Consider the following 20,186-nt stretch of genomic DNA (forward strand, 5'->3'; position numbering starts at 1 on the left):
ACTACATTTTCTAAAGCTCATGATTTCAACTTTCCACTGTAAGAATGACATAAGGGAATGAAGTGGAATGCCCAAGACTGTTTCCTCTGTAATAGAAATGTAATGAACATGCCTATAACTTGGCCTTAGAGACTAAAAAATAGGTACTATGGAACTTAATTTCCCAATAGCTTATGACTCCTTGGCTTTGGGGATCTATGATTCAGAACAGTCTTCTTTGAATTTCACTAGAGGCATTATTCAGGTTTGTGAAATAACAAACAAGAAAGCAAATCTATTTGCATGGTTTCTATGTGATTTGCATGTTCCTCCACAAGCTGTAGTCTACTAAAAAAAAAGTAAAAGTTTCTGAAATTCATATGGGCAGACCATACTTTTTCTTACTTCTGCCTCATTTCAATTAATTTGTATTTGGCACCACTGTCATTAACATGGAGCACTGTCCTAGAGGTAAAGAAGATGAAAAAAATCAGAAAGCAGCAAACCTGTAAGGCTTTATCCCGGGAGAGCCCTCAGAGGGGATTAATGGTCTAGGAAAGGCTGAAGTAAGTACCTAGCCAGGCACATTCTGGTGGAAATATGAAGAACAAAGAAGAGAAGAGACCAAGCAGTGTAAAAGGTTATGGCTCAAGCAATAATTTGTGGTCCCAAGCTGAAATCAGAAAATTCTCCGAAGTCCCCAAATTCACATACCATCAAGCAGACGGGAGCTTAAAGTATGAATTATGTAAGGGCTGGCCCTATCAGTCTTCATCACCCATCGTCCCCAAATCTAGCCATAGGAGCTGCTGATAAATGACCCTTTATGTGGTATGGTTCGAGGGGGTTTGAAGGTCTCACTTTCTCAAAGATGTTCATTTTCTTTTAAAAAATATATATTTATTGATTTTTTACATAGAGGAAGGGAGAGGGATAGAGAGTTAGAAACATCGATGAGAGAGAAATACCGATCAGCTGCCTCCTGTACACCCCCTGCTGGGGACATGCCCGCAACCAAGGTACATGCCCTTGACTGGAATTGAACCTGGGACCCTTCAGTCCGCAGGCCGATGCTCCATCTACTGAGCCAAACGGGTCAGGGCGAGATGTTCATTTTCTTAATAAGTATCAAAGATGGTAGTGACACCAAAAAGAAAGTGCTGACAAGAGTACTAGGGACTCCTGGAGGCCAGAGATAACTTCCCCCAGTGGCAAGATCTGTCCCTTCCCACCTCATGGGTAATACCAGGTTCCTGACACCATCCATGACACCAGCTGCATGACCAACTCATATTGTTTCTCTCTGGTATTGCACAAAGGCCTCCTGGTGAGCTCCCTCCCCAAAAATCAGGGGGCAGGGGGCACATAATGATGATAATGGTCACCTGGGATCCTCAGTCCAGGGTTCAAGCTCAGTACCAAAGCAGATAGCAGGACCTCCTCAAACCAGCCCTTTCCTGTTCCTATCTAAAGAAAGAAACACATTTAACTATCTGGACGCTCAGCTTTCTAGTGACCTGACACCAATATAGGGCTTCCTTATGAACAGTTCCAGAATTAGAATCAGCATGTCACCTAGAAACTGCAAAGAAAGAATGGAAGCTTTGATTTATGTCCTTGGGGACATTATTTAGACCTAAGTGGTCTGGAAGAGGCACAATGTGCACCTAAAACTGACTGGAAGAATTGGGGACAATGCCTACCATTATTAGCCAACACTTCCTGTACAGAAGGGAAAAGTCATGTCAGAAAAAGAGCAGGGTGTGTGATGATTATAAGAATTGCCCATTATTGTTTAAATAATACAAGTAACCCCAGGCTTCAATTTCATCAGTTATAACTTGGAGAATTCACAGGTTATCTAGGGGAATTACATACGTCTAAAGGGAGGTGATTTGATCCAACCCCTGGGTCTGATTCTGAACTGTGGTATCCTACCCCACTCATTCTCCCATTCTCTCTTCCCTCCCCAACTTCCCAAGAGAGAGGCAGACCTCACCATGAAACAAAGGAAAAAGAAGCAAAGGCAAAAGGACAAGGCGAATCATGGTTAAGCTTAAACCACAGATGATGGGCACATGTAAGAAGAGGAGAGAGAGAGAGAGAGAGAGAGAGAGAGAGAGGAGAAAGGACGAAAGGAAGAAAGGAAGGAAGGAGGAAGGAAAGAAGGAAGGAAGGAAGGGAGGAAGGGAGGAAGGGAGGAAGGGAGGAAGGAAAGGGAGAGCCACCGCCCACCATGGCAGTAATTTCCTGGGGCACAAGGGATAAACGTGCACACAAGAGGCACGTTTATGTACCATCTGCCCTTTCTCATATTCTTCCATGTGCAAAATTAAGTGCCTTTGTAAACTTTAAACCACTCTCTACGTGATAGGAGTTTGACTTTACTATGTCTCTCAGTCTTCAATGTCAACTGCCCTGAGGCTGAAAGTCCTAAAAGAATATGCTAAATACCCTCTTGTGTATATCTTCTACTCCCTTTCCAATTTCTCCCTTTGTCATCCTCCTCTGGCAAAACCCAGCCCCTCTTTAAATCCAGTTCTTTTTCTGCATCATGTGTATTCTCATTCAGACAACAGCTACTGGAGAAAAACATACCCACACGGACACTCACTTTGATCATGGCCACCAACCTCCAAGGGGCCCTGAGTGCTATCAGATGATGTATCATGATACATTTTGCTGATTCAGTTACTCTCCGATTTTCCCAATTGACTACTTCATCCCGTTTGCTCTCTCTTCAAATCTCCAATGCCTCATCCCCCATCCTCACTCACAGCTTCCTATTTCACTGAAAAACTACATGCAACCCTGACAGACATCCCATAAGCCCCCGCCATTACATCTGTCCTTCTATACACATCTGTACCCATATCACTCAGGATAGGGTAGCTAATGCTATAACAATAGCCTAAAACAACAAAGGACACTAGATGTCTATAATGGTCAGCTGGAGGATCTGCTCTATGGTTTCCTTACTCAGGGGTGTAGGCTGATGAGCAATCAGTTTCTAGAGCAGTGGTTCTCAACCTGTGGGTCGTGACCCCTTTGGGGGTCGAACAACCCTTTCACAGGGGTCGCCTAAGACCATCGGAAAACACATATATAATTACATATTGTTTTTGTTGATTAATCACTATGCTTTAATTATGTTCCATTTGTAACAATGAAAATACATCCTGCATATCAGATATTTACATTATGATTCCTAACAGTAACAAAGCTACAGTTATGAAGTAGCAATGAAAATAATTTTATGGTTGGGGGTCACCACAACATGAGGAACTGTAATAAAGGGTCGCGGCATTAGGAAGGTTGAGAACCACTGTTCTAGAACATTACCAGTCACTGTGGCAGAGGGAAGAATAACTTTTGAAGATTTCCCTGCTGACAATTAAATGCTATAGCACAGAAATGACTTGTATTGCTTAACACTAGCCACAGTCAGTTACTTGACCCCGCCAAGCTATAAGGGACCATGTGTCCAGAAGGCAGAGAAGGGAACATATTTGACATTAGTGCTAATGGCTTCCAATGTGCCCACAAACTGTATTTCTTCTCCTGTGAATATACTGAACTCTCAGGGAAGGCCAACCCACTCATGTACCAGATCCTTCTTGCCTCCTGAAAAACATCAGTTCTTTAACTGTTCCCACTATTTCCTGTCTTATAAATGTTTCTTTCTCTACTGGACCACTTTTATCAGTATATAAACATCATTACAATTACCCAATTTCTCCCTTAATAAAAAACAAAAATGATAACCTGTCCTCTTCTAGTTACAACCCCATTTCTCTGTTCCCATTTCCAGCAAATCTGCTTCAGAGAGTTGCTATACTAGCTCTAGTTCCCTCCCCCACCCCCCACACACATGCTCATGAACTCCAATAAAGCAGATCACCTCCCACCATCCCTTGACCAAACCAGTGCTTTTGGCAAGGTCTCCCACAACATCCACATTGCTACAGCCAGCAGTAAACTGTGAGTACTTATCTTACCCACACTATCAGCCTCATTTGATCCAACGGAACACTCTGTTTTCCTCTTGAAACACTTTTCATCCTTGATTCCCAAGATACTTGGGTTTCTTAGTTCTTAATCCATATTCCTGACTACAGCTGCTCAGCCTTTCTTATTGGTACCGATGCTCTTTAATATCAACAGCAGGGTGCCCCAGGGCTCAGTGCTTAGCTGGCTCCTCTTCTCTTCTACAACTCTCTCCCTTGGTAGCTTCATTTGAGCTTGTGATTTTGAATGCAATCTATGCACGGATGGGTCCCAAATGTCCAGCTTTAGCTTGAATGGCTAAACAGAAATACTCAGTTATCCAACTGAGTATGCAATATTTCCTCTTGGATGTTATCTTTGTCCATTTTGCTATAACAAAACACCAGAAACTGGATGGCTTATAAACAACTAACATTTATTTCTCTCCATTTTGGAAGCTGGGAAGTCCCAGACCATGCTGCTGGCAGCTTTGGTGTCTAGTGAGGGCCTGCATCCTAACTGACAACCACCTTTTCACTGTAACCTCGCTTGGCCTAAAACAGTGGTTCTCAACCTTCCTAATGCCGCAACCCTTTAATACAGTTTCTCATGTAGTGGTGACCCCCGACCATAAAATTATTTTCGTTGCTACTTCATAACTGTAATGTTGCTATTGCTATGAATCGTAATGTAAATATCTGATATGCAGGTTGTATTTAGGTGACCCCTGTGAAAGGGTCATTCGAACCCCAAAGGGGTCGCGAGCCCTGGCCAATGTGGCTCAGTTGGTTGAGCTTCATTCCATGCATCAAAAGGTCACAGGTTAGATTCCCCATCAGGGTACATGCCCGGGTTGCAGGCTAGATCCCCAGTAGGGAGAGTGCAGGAGGCAGCAGATCTCTCTCTCTCTCTCTCTCTCTCTCTCTCTTTCTCTCTCTCTCTCTCTCTCTCTTCCAAATCAATAAAAACATTTTTTAAAAAAGGAGGCAAGGGAGCCCTCTGGAGTCTTTTATAGAAGGACTCATCCCATTCATGAGAGCAAAGCCCTGAAGACCTAATCACCCCCAAAGGCTCCACCTTCTGATCCCATCACACTGGGAGTTAGGGTTTTAACATGAATTTTGGCGGGACACTAACATTTAGTTCATAACATAAGTCCCACAAGGAAAAGAATTTTGTTAAGAAATGGATGGCTCAAGTATAAAAATCATCTAATCCAATCCCTCCTTTTACAAGTGAAGAACCATACACCTGAAACTAAAACAAAGTGATATTGAATGTAAGCTGTAATTAAAAAAAAATAATATAAAAGTAAAATAATATTAAAATTTAGTAGCACAAAAAATAAATAAAAGGAAACAAAAGTAAGGAACCCAAGGCTCCCAGAAATAAACTAAGTTCCCAAAGGTTGGAAAAAGATGAGAACTCTGGTCACCTGATGCTTTTCTAGCTGAATCTCCACCTCTGCTAAAAGAGTAATACTCCATTGTCATTATAATGGCAAAAATAAAGGGGAATGAAGTATAAAAAATAGTAAATTAAAATATAAAAAATACAATAAAACATTAACAAACTTAAGTATGTCACTAGTAAAGTTAAAATGGAAAACAACTGGCATAAGTAAGAAGCCATAAAAACCTAGTACACTATTAACTTTACTTACTTACTGTTTGTGGAGTTTGCAGGTAATTCTAACATGAAGTCAACTCCATTTGCAAGACATTCCATCCACAGCCTAAATTCCAGAAAGAGATAACTCAGATCATTTTCTTAAGGTGTGAGACCCCATTGTTTGGCAATACTGTGGCATAGACAGACATAGATAGGCATTTATGCATTTAATCATACCAAATATAACAGTGATACAACAAATTAATTACAACTTTAAATTCAAGCAACTTAACTATACTTGCCTTTATGATTTCTTGTATGAAAAATGCAGTAATTGGTCCAGATCATTTTAAATAACTTCCCCCAATGGTTGAGAGTTTTCCAAATTTCACTAAATACATTTTTCTAAGATTCAAGAAACCCTAATAACCCCCAAAAGGATGAACTAATGTGGTTAAGGATGAATCTATGCTTAAACACATCATAGTGAAAAATGCAGAAAACTAATGCAGACAAAATTTTACAAGTAGCCAGAGGAAAAAGGCAAATTACATTCAAAGGGGCAATAATTAGATGACAGTTGACTTCCTCCCAGCCCTCCAAAAAAAGAAATTACTAAACTCAGAAGGCAATAGAATATCTTCAAAGTGCTAAAAGAAACTACATGAATAAAGTAGTTCCAACCTAGAATTCTATAACCATTGAACCTTTCCATCAAGCACGAAGGTGAGATAGTTTCAAAATATCAAAAAGTAGAAAAAATATATTTATAGCATAACTACACTAAAGGATATAGAAATTTTTGTCCTGTAAAACTAAATACACCCCAATACATTTAAAAATGAAATAAGATATCTAAGTAACTCATGGATCAAAGAAAGACAGACAAATTCAAAAATATTTTCAACTGAGTAGCAAATTTAGTACATACTAAACTTGTAAGGATGAAGCCAAAGCTACTTAGAATAAGAAATAAATGTTAGAAAATAAGAACAACTAAATATAACAAAGCTAAATATGTATCTCATTAGGACATTAGGAACAAAAGAAACCCAAAGAAAAAACAAGGAAGGAAATATTAATAAGAGCAGAAATTAAAAGGCATTAAATAGTGAAGATCAACAAAGACATAAGTTGTCCATTTGATAAGATTAATAAACATGCTAAATCTTTGATGAAGACTAATGAATAAAACAGAAAGAGACATAATTGCAGGTAAAGATAATTAAAGAGTATATTTCAATCAACTTTATTCCGAAGTTTAAAATTGTGAACAATTGAAAAAAATTCACAACAAAATTGAACTTATCAAAACAGTCGCAAGAAACATAAAAATTGAATGATGCTTTAAGAAATGGAATCATAATTAAAAACCTTCCCATGGTAAAAAAAAAAAAAAAATTAACTGCATGCCCAGATGGCTTCACCAGCAAGTTCGACCAAAAATTTAAGGAAGCAATTAACACTTAACACAAAGATTTAAGGATAAATTATACGAACCCTGCCATAGAACAGGAGCAAAGGGCACTTTCTGTAGCTTGGAGTTTAGATTGAAGCAAATACAAAAACACAACTAGAACTGAAAAGTGTACGTCAATCTCATTCATAATCATAGATGCAAAAATCTTAAAATGTTAGCATATCAAACCCATATTTTAAAAAGGACAATACATCCTAATGAAACTGAATTTAACTCAATACACACTTAGTTTAAATTTTTGTTAAGTCAATCAATATAACCATATCAGTAGATTAAAAAAGAAAAATCATATTTTCATCTCAATAGATACAGAAAAAGCCAAATCTATTGATTAAAAAAAAAACTTAGCAAAAAAGGGAAGTTCCTATTCTAAAAAAGATATATACCAAAAACCTATAAACATAATATTTATGCTAAAACATCAAAAACACTCTCTTTTACAAAAGAGAATGAGACAGGGTGTCCACCGTCATCTCTCCTTTTTAAAAAAATATATTTTATTGATTTTAGAGAGGGAGAGAGAGATAGAAACATCAATGATGAGGGAGAATCATTGATTGGCTGCCTCCCCTACTGAGGATCGAGCCCACAACCCAGGATGTGCCCAGGCTGACGCTCTATCCACTGAGCCAAACCAGCTAGGGCCACCGTCATCTCTTCTACTCAACATTTGCACTAGAGCTGTTGGCCATGACAGTAAGGTAAGAAAAATTAGAAAGATTAAAAAGGAAGACAATATCGTTTACAGATGAGAAGATTAAATTTATAGAAAAAGCAAAGAATTCACTATTACTATACTTTTAAGTATTTTTTAGCAAGATTGCTGAATATTACAAAGCTCAAAAATAAATTTAATAAATTGGCACTTTTTTAGAAATGAAATGTTGAAAAGTAGGCAATTTTGGTAACATCAAAATATAACAAGTACATGGAAAAAATCTAACAAAAGATGTGCAAGATTGCTATGCAGGAAATGACATTACTGAATATGTTGAGCAATTAAAGCCAGATGCAAGAATATATATACTGTATTAATCCATTTACATAAAGCTTAAAAACAGGCAAAACTAATTTATGAATAAATACTTAGATAGTAAAATAAAAAATATAACAAGGAAATTATTTTCATTCTGGGAGAAATGGATAATAATTGTAAAGAAAGAAGGGAATTCTGTGGTCCTATCATTCCATTTCTTGGCCTTGGTGGTGGTTAGATGGATGCTTGTTTATAGTACTTTTTCAGGAGCAAACTGCTAATACCACATTTCTGTATGCATATTGCATTTCATAGATGTTCATACATGCATGAAATGTTTCTTAAAATCCCCAAAGAAGCAGCTAAAAGCGGGGGAATTCATATGGTAAGTGGATCTTTAAGACATAAGAATAACTAATTTGGAACAATCACTTTGAAGTTTAGTAAAATGTAACTAAATATAACAAAGCTAAGCATATATTTTTAAAAAACAGAGGGCTAACAGAGTAACAGTCTCCCTAGCAAGACAGCTAAAAGCATGGGTTTTAGAGCCAGAAAACGTGGGTTTCAATCTTAGCTCCACCACTTAGTATCACTGAAGTTCGGGGAACGTTTCTTTTGTTTTTTTAGCTAAGTGTAGTTTTCTCTACTGAAAAATAAGAATCCCACTTAACTCATGAGAATTAGAAAGAATATATCTGCAGTATCAAGTCAATAACTGGAAATTGCTTTTGTAATTATCTTTGCTGTAATTTGAAGGTGGATAATTTCCCATTTTTATTAAGTTTACAGTCTTGGGCTGACATATAAAGTTCTGATGAAAGGCATTCAGTTAACAGAAATGGACCATCAGAAGGTACCTCACTTGAAATCATTATCCGGTGACAAGTTTTACAGAACTCTTAATAAATTACATTTAACACAGTCAGCAAATATACAGGTATTCACCGTGGCAGTCTGAGCTGCCCATGAGCTCTCTCATCCTTATTCCATCTTATTCTGTGCATTCATAGCACAAGCAACCAAGACCATAGAAGATCTTCTCAATGTGTGAGAAAGTGTGATCAAATGGAAAAAGAATGTGTTTAAAAGACAAATAGACTGCTTGCAAATCCTGGCTCTGCCACCTCCTAATTATGTATCCTCTTTAATCCTCAGTGTTCTGAATTGTCCAGATGGAATAAAACCAGTCTCACAGGATTGTTTTATGGAAATTCTTCACTGCAGAATGATGAGAACATCATTCTCCTAAGTGAAGCCACCTTTTAACTCAGATATCCCATCCAATGCCACCAGATTGCAACTACTTCATAACGAAGATGTTGCCTTGTTAAATGTCTCAATCAAGGTGCCTAATAAATGAGACATCTCCTGAGGTATATGGATTCAAATCCCAGAAATTCAGAGATGGAGGAATCTCTGAGACTGACAGACACTCTAGTCAAAACCTACTACATCTACCTAAACTTACATTTAAAAAATCATTTTACAGATCATAGTATCATGTGGTTAGCTATTAATGACTTAAAGGTCCAGAACAGTAATTCTCAATCTGGCTGCACATTGCAATCTCATAGGTAGTTAAACACACACACACACACATACCATGCCCCACCTTGAAAAAAAAGGAATCAGAAATTTGAGCTGGAGCACAGAAGTTCTATAAAAAATTCTCCAGATGATGTAATGTGCTAGGGTCGAGAACACTACAATAGAAGATGATCAAAAAACTAGTTGTCCGTACTTCATTATAAAAAATAGCTTTCATAATTATGTGGCCCTTTTTTACCCTACTAAAAATGAAAACAAATGAAAGGCAACCCAAAAGATCCAGGTTGTGTTTAAAAAATTTCATGATTAAGAGTTACTTTATATAATGGAATTTAAAAAGATATAATTAACTTCTCCAGAATACTATTATTTCATTTAAAGAGTATATGTTAGTACTGCCATGCTAAGAAAAACAAATGGAATGACATAGCTTTCTCTCAGGGCTTTGCACCTCCTCGTGATTTTATCTGAACTAAACAAGGCATAAGAAAGTCACTCAAAATGTAACATTTTATATTATTCCACACTAGAGGCCCGGTGCACGAATTCGTGCATTGGTGGGGTCCCTAGGCCTAGCTGGGCTGCGGGAGGTTGGCTGGTGGGGGAGGGGCCACAGGAGGTTGGCTGTGGGAAAACACTGACCACCAGGGGGCATCTCCTGCATTGAGCACATCATAGTGACCAGTCATTCTGGTCATTCTGCCTTAACGGTCGCTTAGGCTTTTATTATATAGATAATATAGAACATTATTCTTAGTAAGTTGTTACTATAGTAATATTTACCTACCCTGATATTATTTCCCATTTGCTTATTCTAGGACTTTTGCCCTAGAATAGCAACCACACAAATCTCAGTTGCAAGCTGTTCACAGCACTCAGATCCTTGGCAACATTTTGGAATGAATATATTTTAAACTATAAGAACATTTTGTTGAATGCCATAGTTTCAAATGTCTCTAAAGTGCCATTTGTGCTGAATCTACCCCAGATCTGTCAATTCTTATGAATAGCACATCTTCCTTTATCTTCATCCAGGTAGACTAGTGAAAGCTGTACACAGAATAAGCGAATTCATAACTTTGCTGATTAGCACTATATTTTGGAACATAAGATATCAAGTCCCAGCATGTATAGCTGAACAATTGATTTTTTAGTACAGGTGTATTTTCCTGACAATAGTTGCAAACAAATGTTATCATCTTTATCTGGAGTTTGAGAATGTTCTAGTCTTTACATCACAACTCAGCAGTTACTATTGTAGCTACTTGGATCAATGAAATATTGGTGAATTCCTGTTCTCTGTCAACATATTTTACCTAGAAGTAACTTAAGTGGAAAGTAAAACACTAGATGTGATTCTTTGCTGAAGGTTCTCCTGTTTGTTGACTAATAAATGAGTGATGGATTAACATCTACCTGAGAAAAATTTATCACTTATGTGGGAGTTCAAATACAGAAGTGGCCTGTAAAGGGTACAATCACAGCCTCTACTCTTAATCTCTTTCAGTATCAGGGTTTACCAAAAATGAGATTTAGTTATACACATGCATGTATATACAAACAAGATGTGGATATATACATAAACATATATATGTATAGTATTACTTATAATACTATACATATATACAATTATATAAAAAGTATGAAGAATATTAAATTAACTAAAATGTAGATTCAGATTGTCTTTAAAAATCCCTAAAGAGTAATTAATTCTTTTTAATGTTTAATCTAAACCCATTTATAGTTAAAGGAAAAGCGTTGAGAACAAAAAAGGAAATTTTTCTCCAACTTGTATCCACCAACAAGTTGTCTGTCTAATGATTCATCTCTCATACATATATGATAGGGTTTCTTACTCTGAGCAGGGAATGGGATGAGTCAGCCATTACTGATTCACTTTCCTCCATGACTAAGCTATGTAAGTTTGTCAGTGAAGGTCCCATAGCCCACCACAAGGAGGCACCCCAGGGAAGGAAGAGACTAAGGTTGGCGGGATATAGTATATATTCACAAAATATATAAAAGTACACACAATTCATTTATGTCCTACTGCATTTTTATAGTAAAGTCAGCATCTGGTGACAGCATTAACTTCAGGACTTTGAAAAGAACTGGTTGAAAGACTAAAAAATAGGTCCAAAAAGTGGCAAAGTTAACAACCTGTGTTCATGCTCAGCCCTAATACAAATATATAATTCGAAAGAAAAGAATAAATAAAAACTTAGCAAATGTTGGATTGGCTCCTTTTTCTATTTAAAGAAAAAATTAAGATTCTTTAGGCACCTTTCTCAAGAATTTCACACATACAAAAGTTATCCTTCGTTATATATACCAGAGGTTGACACACTTTTTCTGTAAAGGGCCATACAGGTAAATAGTTTAAGCTTGGGAGGCCACTGTATCATGAAATCAGCCATAGACAATCAAGTAAATGAATGGGCATGGCTGTGTTCCAATAAATGTTTATTTACAAACACAGGCACAGATTTGGCTCCAGGCTATAGTTTGCCCTAGAACTAGACAAACACTTTACATTGGTTGAACATCTCGGAATTTGTAAAAGATTTTTAAACATTGCTTCATTCAGTGTCTGGATCCTCTGACACACAATCTGCAACAAGGAAACTCAAGAACAAGATTACTATCAAAGAGCAGGGAGAAGTAGCACAAAAGATTCTTTAGTTTAAGAATGACCATTTTGTTCCAAAGACTTTAACCATTACATGTTGGATTACTTGTAATACTTTGTTTGAGTTTGATCTGTAATAGAAGACTTTTGAAATTAAAAAAACAAAACAAAACAAAAAACCAAGCAAAATGCCAAGGACCAACAGCTTAAAAAAGACTAAACCTCTTAGGTAAAATAACTGTTTTTCTTAGAAGTTGGAAAAGAAAAAGAACAATTATAAATTAATAATGTTCTAACTATGTCTATTTTAAATACTAAAAAAGATTTTTTATATACTAAAAAAGATTTTTTAAAGTATTACCTAAATATTACTGATGTCTTAATCATGGTCAAATGGAAAGGGAAACAATTTTAAAAGAAAACTTATTTTTTGAAACAGCATTTCTAAGAAACATCTATCAGAGCTGTTTGGATTTTAATGTACATAGAATCCCCTGAGGATGTTTTTGAAATGCAGAATTTGATTTAATAAGTCTGAAGGGGAGTGTAAGATGCCTCATTTCTATCAAGCTCCCCAGGTGATGGGAATGCTGATAACCCTTGGACCACCCTTTAAGTAACAAGACAAATGATAACCTGGGAAATGTTGATTCCTACTCTTACCACACCCCTTGGGACTTGGGATTGGGAATTTTTCATTGGCTCCCTGGTGATTATGCACTTTTTAAATAGCATTTCAGGAGAATATTCTAGAAATTAAACCTATCTTTTCTTTAATGACTAGAAAAATCAACATTGTTGTGTGTATTTGAGTCACAACCAAAGAAAGTCAAGTTGCATCCAAACAGGGCCACTAAAATAGCATTTTGAGTACCATGGCAAAATTGCATCATTCAAGGAGCCCAATATGTAACAAGTCAAGCAAAGTGCAACATGCTTTCCATACACAGTTTTTTTCCTTTTCCATTTCAAAGAGCAGGTACCAGAAGAAAGAGCCTCTGCTCGGGTCAGAATTTAAGTTCAAAACCTACCTACCTGTCTATATGTGCTAATTTTTGTTTCTATTTTTGTTCTACCTGTAATCATCTTTTTCCCCTCTCGGTGGTAGATGGGATAATTATTCCCAACTATTTCTCCCTCTCTATAACAGAATTACTCATCCTGCCCATCATCATGGGGGAAAGTGTATGTCTTGACTTAGCTGACTTTGGGTTTGGTCCTATGACACACTTTAATGCAAATGTAAGCAGATATGTCGCAGACCACCTCCAAGCAGAGGTTTTAACTACGTTGTGTGGTTGAGATTGTGCTCCTTCTCTCCGCCATGAGAACAGCATGTCCCAGATAGGGATTGTTCTTTCAACATTACTTTTAATATTAAAACAATTGGAAACAACCTATTGTTTACTAAATATAATAATTACAAAGACACTTTGTTTTTTCAAAGCCAGTCAGACAAAGACAAGTACCATATGATTTCACTCATATTTGGAATCTAATGAACAAAATGAACTAACAAGTAAAATAGAGACAGACTCATAGATAGAGCAGACTGACAGCTGTAGGAGGGGTTGAGGGACTAGGGGTGGAGGGGCTGAGCAAAAAAAGAAAAAAGAGAAAAAATTCATAGACACGGTCAACAGTGTGGGGATTGCTGAGGGAGAGGTAGAGTTGGGAGAGGTGGAGGAGGTACAGGAGGGATAAATGGTGATTGATGGAGACTTGACTTGGGGTGATGAACACACAATACAGTGTATAGATGATGTGTTGTGGGATTGTACACCTGAAACCTGTATAATTTGTTAACCAGTGTCACCCCAACAAATTCAATAAAAGGAAAAAATTTAGCCTTAACTGGTTTGCTCAGTGGATAGAGCGTCAGCCCCCCTTCCTCTCTGTAAAAAGTCAATAAAATATATTTAAAAAAAAGAAAAAATGAAAAGTTTTAATAAAATATAATAATTTTAAAATATGACTATGAAATGACAACATACATATGCAAAAAAGGGACTGAAAACTATGCAAAAGTAAAATCAAGATTTTGTTGGATTTATGGTTAATTTTTGTCTTCTATTTTATACATGCCTATTACAGTCAGTCATAGTGCTTCAATAAAATACAAATTACAAATTAATCTTGAACTTTCAAATTTCAAGGCAAGATTTTGAAATATAACATTAGACAGTATAAACCACGAGCATGCCTTGCAAAAGTTAAAATGTCACACCTCAGAATTTTTCTCTTTGTGTGCAATAAAACCTGAGGCTCACCAGTGTGACCTTGTGCAAATTAAACACCGTGCCTGTTTCCTCATCCATAAAATGATTTAATAATATCCACTTCTTGGGTTATTTAGCACATTAAATATGGTAATGTATGTAAAGCACCTGACTCGGATAAGCATTCAATAAAAGTGCCTTTATTTCACTAGAGCTAATATCACGAAAACTGATACAGTTCTCTGTTAGAGAAGGAATTTATCAATGAAACATTAACCAAAGACAATATTCAAGGCAATTTAAGACCCTCAGCAGACCAGGAACTTAGCTATAAGGCTATCCTACAGCACCACTTTTAAGGACCCTTGTAAGTCTAAGATAACCTCTGTTTTAAAGTCAGCTGAGTCACAACCCTAATTTCATCTGCAACTGTAATTCCCCTCTGCTGTTTAACAAGTTCACAGGTTCCAGGGATTAGGACATAGACAGTTCTGGAGGGCCATTATTCTATGTAGCACACTGATACTTTGTGTAAAATAATGATATTTAATAAAGTGACCAATATCATAGATCCACACAACAAAGTACAATGTGAACCTCTCTTTACTGATTGTATACTCATGTTTCCTATGGTTGAACAATTTTCAGTCTCTTAATCAGAAAAGCACTTAGTATAGAGGAAGTATACTTGAATGAATGCTCTCCTTCATTTATACAGCTCTGACTGAGGGCCTACAGTGAGGGCTAAGTCTGACAGGGAAGAATCAGCCAGTCTCTGCCCCCCCGAAGTACACATCAGCTTTAGGGTGGGGGCAAAGTGGAATATTCATAACATTGAAATCAGAGCTTGTCTTTCTCTGGCTGGCTTATTTCATTTAGCATAATGTTCTCCAGGTACATCCATGCTATCACAAAGGATAAAATTTTCTTCCTTTTTATGGCCGAATAGTATTTCATTGTGTAAATGTACCATAGCTGTTTTACCCACTCAAAGACAAGTACCACATGATTTCATTCATATATTGGAATTTAATGAACAAACTGAATTAACGAGCAAAATAGAGACAGGCTCATAGAGAGCAGGCAGACAGCTCTAGTGTTGGGGGTAGAGGGATTGAGCAAAAAGGGGGGAAAAAAGAAAGAACTCATGGACTCGGACAACAGTGGTGATTGTGGGGTAAGGGGGGTGGAGGTGGAAGAAGGTATAGTGGGGATAAATGGTGATGTAAAAATAAAATAAAAATAAAATAAAATAAAGAAAAAAAGAAATCAGGGCTAGTAGAGGGACAGAAGAATTGCAACTAGAAGTTGCTAGTGAAGGCTTCACTGAGGAAGGCATTTGGGCTGAATGTTGAAGGAAGAAAAGAGAAGGGTCTGAAGAAATGGAGGCTCCCCCACCCCTGGCTGGTGAATATAAATACAGGGAGAGTGGGTAGATGACCATGGGTTGTTGCTTAATTCCACTGCAGAAGAGCATCATTTAAAAAATTAGAAGAGGAGGAGGAAGCTAGTCTAGAAGATCTTAAGAAGGGATCAGAGAGACCAAAGAAAAAGTGCCCCAAAGCTGGGCAGCAGGTTCTCTCCAAGAGAAGTCAAAAAACAAAGTGCAACAAGTGGGGAGGGGGCAGAGCAGGGGATGAGTGCTGGGCTACCACCAGGCACTTGTCACTGTGGCAATACAATAGTGCACAAGGAATACATGGAAAAACCATAAAGACAGAAAGTAGAATGGTGGTTGCCAGGGCTCAGGGGAGGGGGAAATGAGGAGTTATTGTTTATTGGGAACAAAGTTTCAGTTTTTCAAGGTGAAAAGAGATCTGGAGATGGATGGAGCTGATGGCTGCACAACCATGTGAATGTATTTAATACTACTAACTGTATATGTAAAATAGTTAAGACGGAAAACTTTAGGTTATGTGTATTTTACCACAATAAAAAACAATGAAGTAAAGGCAAAGAAAATGAATGGAAGTTGAGAAAGTGGTGACTTTGCTTACCCATGTCTGTTTCCAGTAGCCAAGTGTTAAAAAAAAAAAAGCAGTATTTAAGATGAAGTAAAAAGAAAATTCTACAGCAAACTTGGGCACCTTCATAGGCCAAGAAGAGCCAGCAGAATGAAAAATAATATAGGACAGATAACTGCTAGAACAGTGGTTCTCAACCTTCTGGCCCTTTAAATACAGTTCCTCATGTTGTGACCCAACCATAAAATTATTTTCGTTGCTACTTCATAACTGTCATGTTGCTACTGTTATGAATCGTCATGTAAATATCTGATATGCAAGATGGTCTTAGGCGACCCCTGAGAAAGGGTCGTTAGACCGCCAAAGGGGTCACAACCCACAGGTTGAGAACCACTGTGCTAGAATAATTCTCAGAGAAGGCAAGCAGGGTGAGAATCAAGGGCACATGTGGGGGTGGAGGGTGTAGCTTTGGGTGAGAGGTGATGGACATCTCTGGCGGGAGAGGTTACCACCACCAGAATGCAAGTGGGAGCTGTGAAATATAAGATAAGCAAACTATGTCAGAAAATTTGGGAGAAGGGAAATGGAGAATCCCAACGTCTTAAAGAAAAAAAAGAAATCATTATTTACTTTAGTGCTTAACCAAAATTGGAGACATAATTGCACAAATCAGGGTTTAAACTGCGAACAGTTACTGATCTTAGTTTTGGTTTTACCTTGAAGCAGCTCTGTTACCTTCTGTAAATCAGTATCACTTTCTAAACTGCATCTTTAAAAGAGGGGGATTTGCTAAAATAACCCCATTGTCCTTTCCAGCTCTGTATTTCAGTGGCTTCAGGGAATGTACTTATATCTTAAATACAGTGTCAGCTTACCTACCCAACCCCCCAAAAGTGAAGTGGGAACAGAAGTCAAGGTGTATATAAATGAAATACCCTTGGGCTGTTTTCTCATTTCATTTTTGATAGTGACAGCCACAACAAACAGATGGTTACTGCTCACAAAGGCTGTGTCATTATAGTCCTCATGATAATTGATGTTTTTACAGCTCTTTTTTGTTTATAAAGAGCCTTCACTCATGAATGTTTTTAGTTGATCCGCAGAACAGCCCTGTGAAATAGACATAGCTACTGTACTACTCTATTCATTTTCTAGTTGGGAAAACTGAGGCTTATAGAAATTGATGATATGCCCAAGGTCCCAAAGCAGATGAACAACCAACCTGGGACTTGAATTCATGTACATGTACTTAGAACTTCAAAACAGTATTTTAAAAAATTGTTTCTTTGACACTAATACATAGTGTCAAAGATTTCCCATTTGGTGTCACAGACAGAAAATTTATTAGTCAAAAGAAGCTTGCATAGTTTTATTCTTTTAACTGATCCTGGCAATATAGTTCCTTTAATTGTAAGTACAATCTTAATTTTCAAGTGATGAATTATTAAAATCCAAAGGGGAAAGAGGCAAAGAATTAGAACTCAACTATTTCAATGTCCTCATTCTCAGGATGAGAAAAAAAAGAAGTCTCTCCTGGGACAAATGGCTTGTGGGAGGCGAGCCAACACTAGAAATCAGGGCTCCCACCAGCCCTAGGGCTCTCGGCACTGGACAGGTCTTAGACAGTTTCTAAGAAAAATTAACAACGGAATTGCTCCTTAACAATGAAATGGTTCCAATTTAAATAATTTGAGGGGCTCATTCTCTTTTTTTACATGTGCAAACCATATGAATGCTGCCTATTAAAGGTACTAGAATTCTCTGGAGCAAATTCTCCTCACAAATGGGAGGATTTGTAATGACAGTCATGCCTCATTTTAGTAGAAAAGAGAAGTAAATGTGTCCAATAAGGAATCCATCTGAGACAGTTTTAAACCAACCAAAACTGCCTCCATTAACATCTACCTACAAAGTATTTTCTAGACAAATTAAAATTGAAAAACTGAACAAAATGCAAAGAAAATATTTTGAAAAAGACCACATTGTTTAAGCATTCCCATTTTCCTCCTTTGGAAATATTGTAACGAGTCAGTTGATACTTACTACCAAAATTACTTTTATCATGAAGCAGAAAAAATGTTTAATATTGAAACAGAAGACTCCATGAGGAGAATAGATGCAGACATGAAAATGTGTATTATGAAATTGCAAATCCCATCTTATGTTTTATGCAGGAAAAAAGTATGAAGCTTCCATTAGACTATAAAGGGACTCAAGGATAAGAGAGCCTTTTGAGGTGCAGCTAATCACTGGTTTTCTTCCTTCAGGCACATGGGAACTTTGGATTCATAACGATGAGACTTGCTGAGAGAAAGGATTTTTACTCAGGAAAGGAAACCAGCAAAGCTCTTTGATGAACATGCAGAGGTTAATGTGACAGATGGGAAATACTCCCACTTGTTCAGTTCTGGGTCTGGGTGAGAAAGGCTGAGATATTAGGCTGAAGGGTCCTAACAGGCAAAGTCTCCAGCTTCACAGTGTTACTAGAGTAGAAACGCTGCCTCAAATACATAACCAGGTTTCTCCTCAAGACAGCTTCAAAAATTTGAAATTAAGGGGCAGGAGGCTAATCTTAAGACCTCCAAAGGGAAAATTTAATCTCTACAGTTTGTCAGGGCTAAGGAGACAAAGATCCTCTAAGTTTTTCTATCAAAACTCAGGAGAACCATGCCTGAGGAGCATGGACAACCACAGTTGGATTGAGTCTTCCTAAAACTGCTACCTAGCCTTGACTTCGCTCAATTCCCAATGGAGTGAAGTTGATCATCTCCTCACTATATATACCTAACAGAGAAAAAGGAGTAAATCTTCTCTGGAAAAAGATGTAATCTAGAACTAGTAAGATTCTTTATCCACCATGTATGATATAAAATAAAAAAATTATTAGACATGAGAAAAGTTGCAAAAAATGTACTCAATATTCAAGAGAAAAAAAGATAATAGATGCAGACTCACAGATGATCCAGATTATTGGATTCTGCAAGACATTTAAAATAACAGATTAATTGGTTAAAGAATTTTAAAGAAGAGGAAATGGATGAGAGATAAGAGAATTTCAAAGAGAATTAGAATCTATATAAAAATCAAATCAAATGGAGCCCTAGCCAGTTTTCCTCAGTGGATAGAGCATCATCCTGTGGACCAAAGGGTCCCAGGTTTGATTCCAGTTAAGGGCCTGTAGCTTGGTTGCAGGCTCCTACCAGGCTGGGGCTCTGGTCAGGGATCATGCAGGAGGCAACCATTTGATGTGTTTCTCTCACATCAATGTTTCTGTCTTTCCCTCTGTCTTCCACTCTCCCTAAAAATAAATGGAAAAAAATCCTCAAGTGAGGATTAACACAATAAAAATAAATAAATAGATAGATAGATAGATAGATAGATAGATAGGTAGATAAAATAGACATCCTAGAAAAATAATATATGAAATTAAGAAAAACAGTATCTAAAATTAACTCATTGGATGGGTTCAATAGAAGACTAGATATAGCAAAAGACAGAATTAGTAACTTGAAGGTAAAAGTCAATGAAAAACGCTCATATTAAAACTCAAATAGGACAGCTTGGGGAGGAACCGAAGATGGCGGCATAGGTTAACACCGGAGATTGCTGCCTTGAACAACCAATTCAAATTGAGCTTGAAACAGGGAACGGACAACATCCAGAAACACAGGAGGGCTGGCTGAGTGGAAATTCTACAACAAGGAGTAAAGAGAATATCATACCCAGACTCAGAGGAGGCGCAGTGATGAAGTGAAATACTCAGGTGCGGAGAGCGCGCGGAGCGGGCTGG

General features: G+C 37.4%; 1 long non-coding RNA gene across 5 annotated transcripts in view; it reads right to left on the reverse strand.

Annotated features, from left to right (window-relative positions):
* Positions 1-20,186, reverse strand: part of LOC107182605 — an 87,661-nt gene that overhangs the window by 53,772 nt on the left and 13,703 nt on the right. For all 5 annotated transcript variants that reach the window (XR_001513326.1, XR_001513327.1, XR_001513325.1 and 2 more), the window contains one exon: positions 5,634-5,701. This is a non-coding gene — a long non-coding RNA (uncharacterized LOC107182605). The remainder of the gene's footprint in view (positions 1-5,633; positions 5,702-20,186) is intronic.

Source organism: Myotis davidii, unplaced genomic scaffold, assembly GCF_000327345.1.
Source record: "Myotis davidii unplaced genomic scaffold, ASM32734v1 scaffold411, whole genome shotgun sequence".
NCBI lineage: Eukaryota > Metazoa > Chordata > Mammalia > Chiroptera > Vespertilionidae > Myotis > Myotis davidii.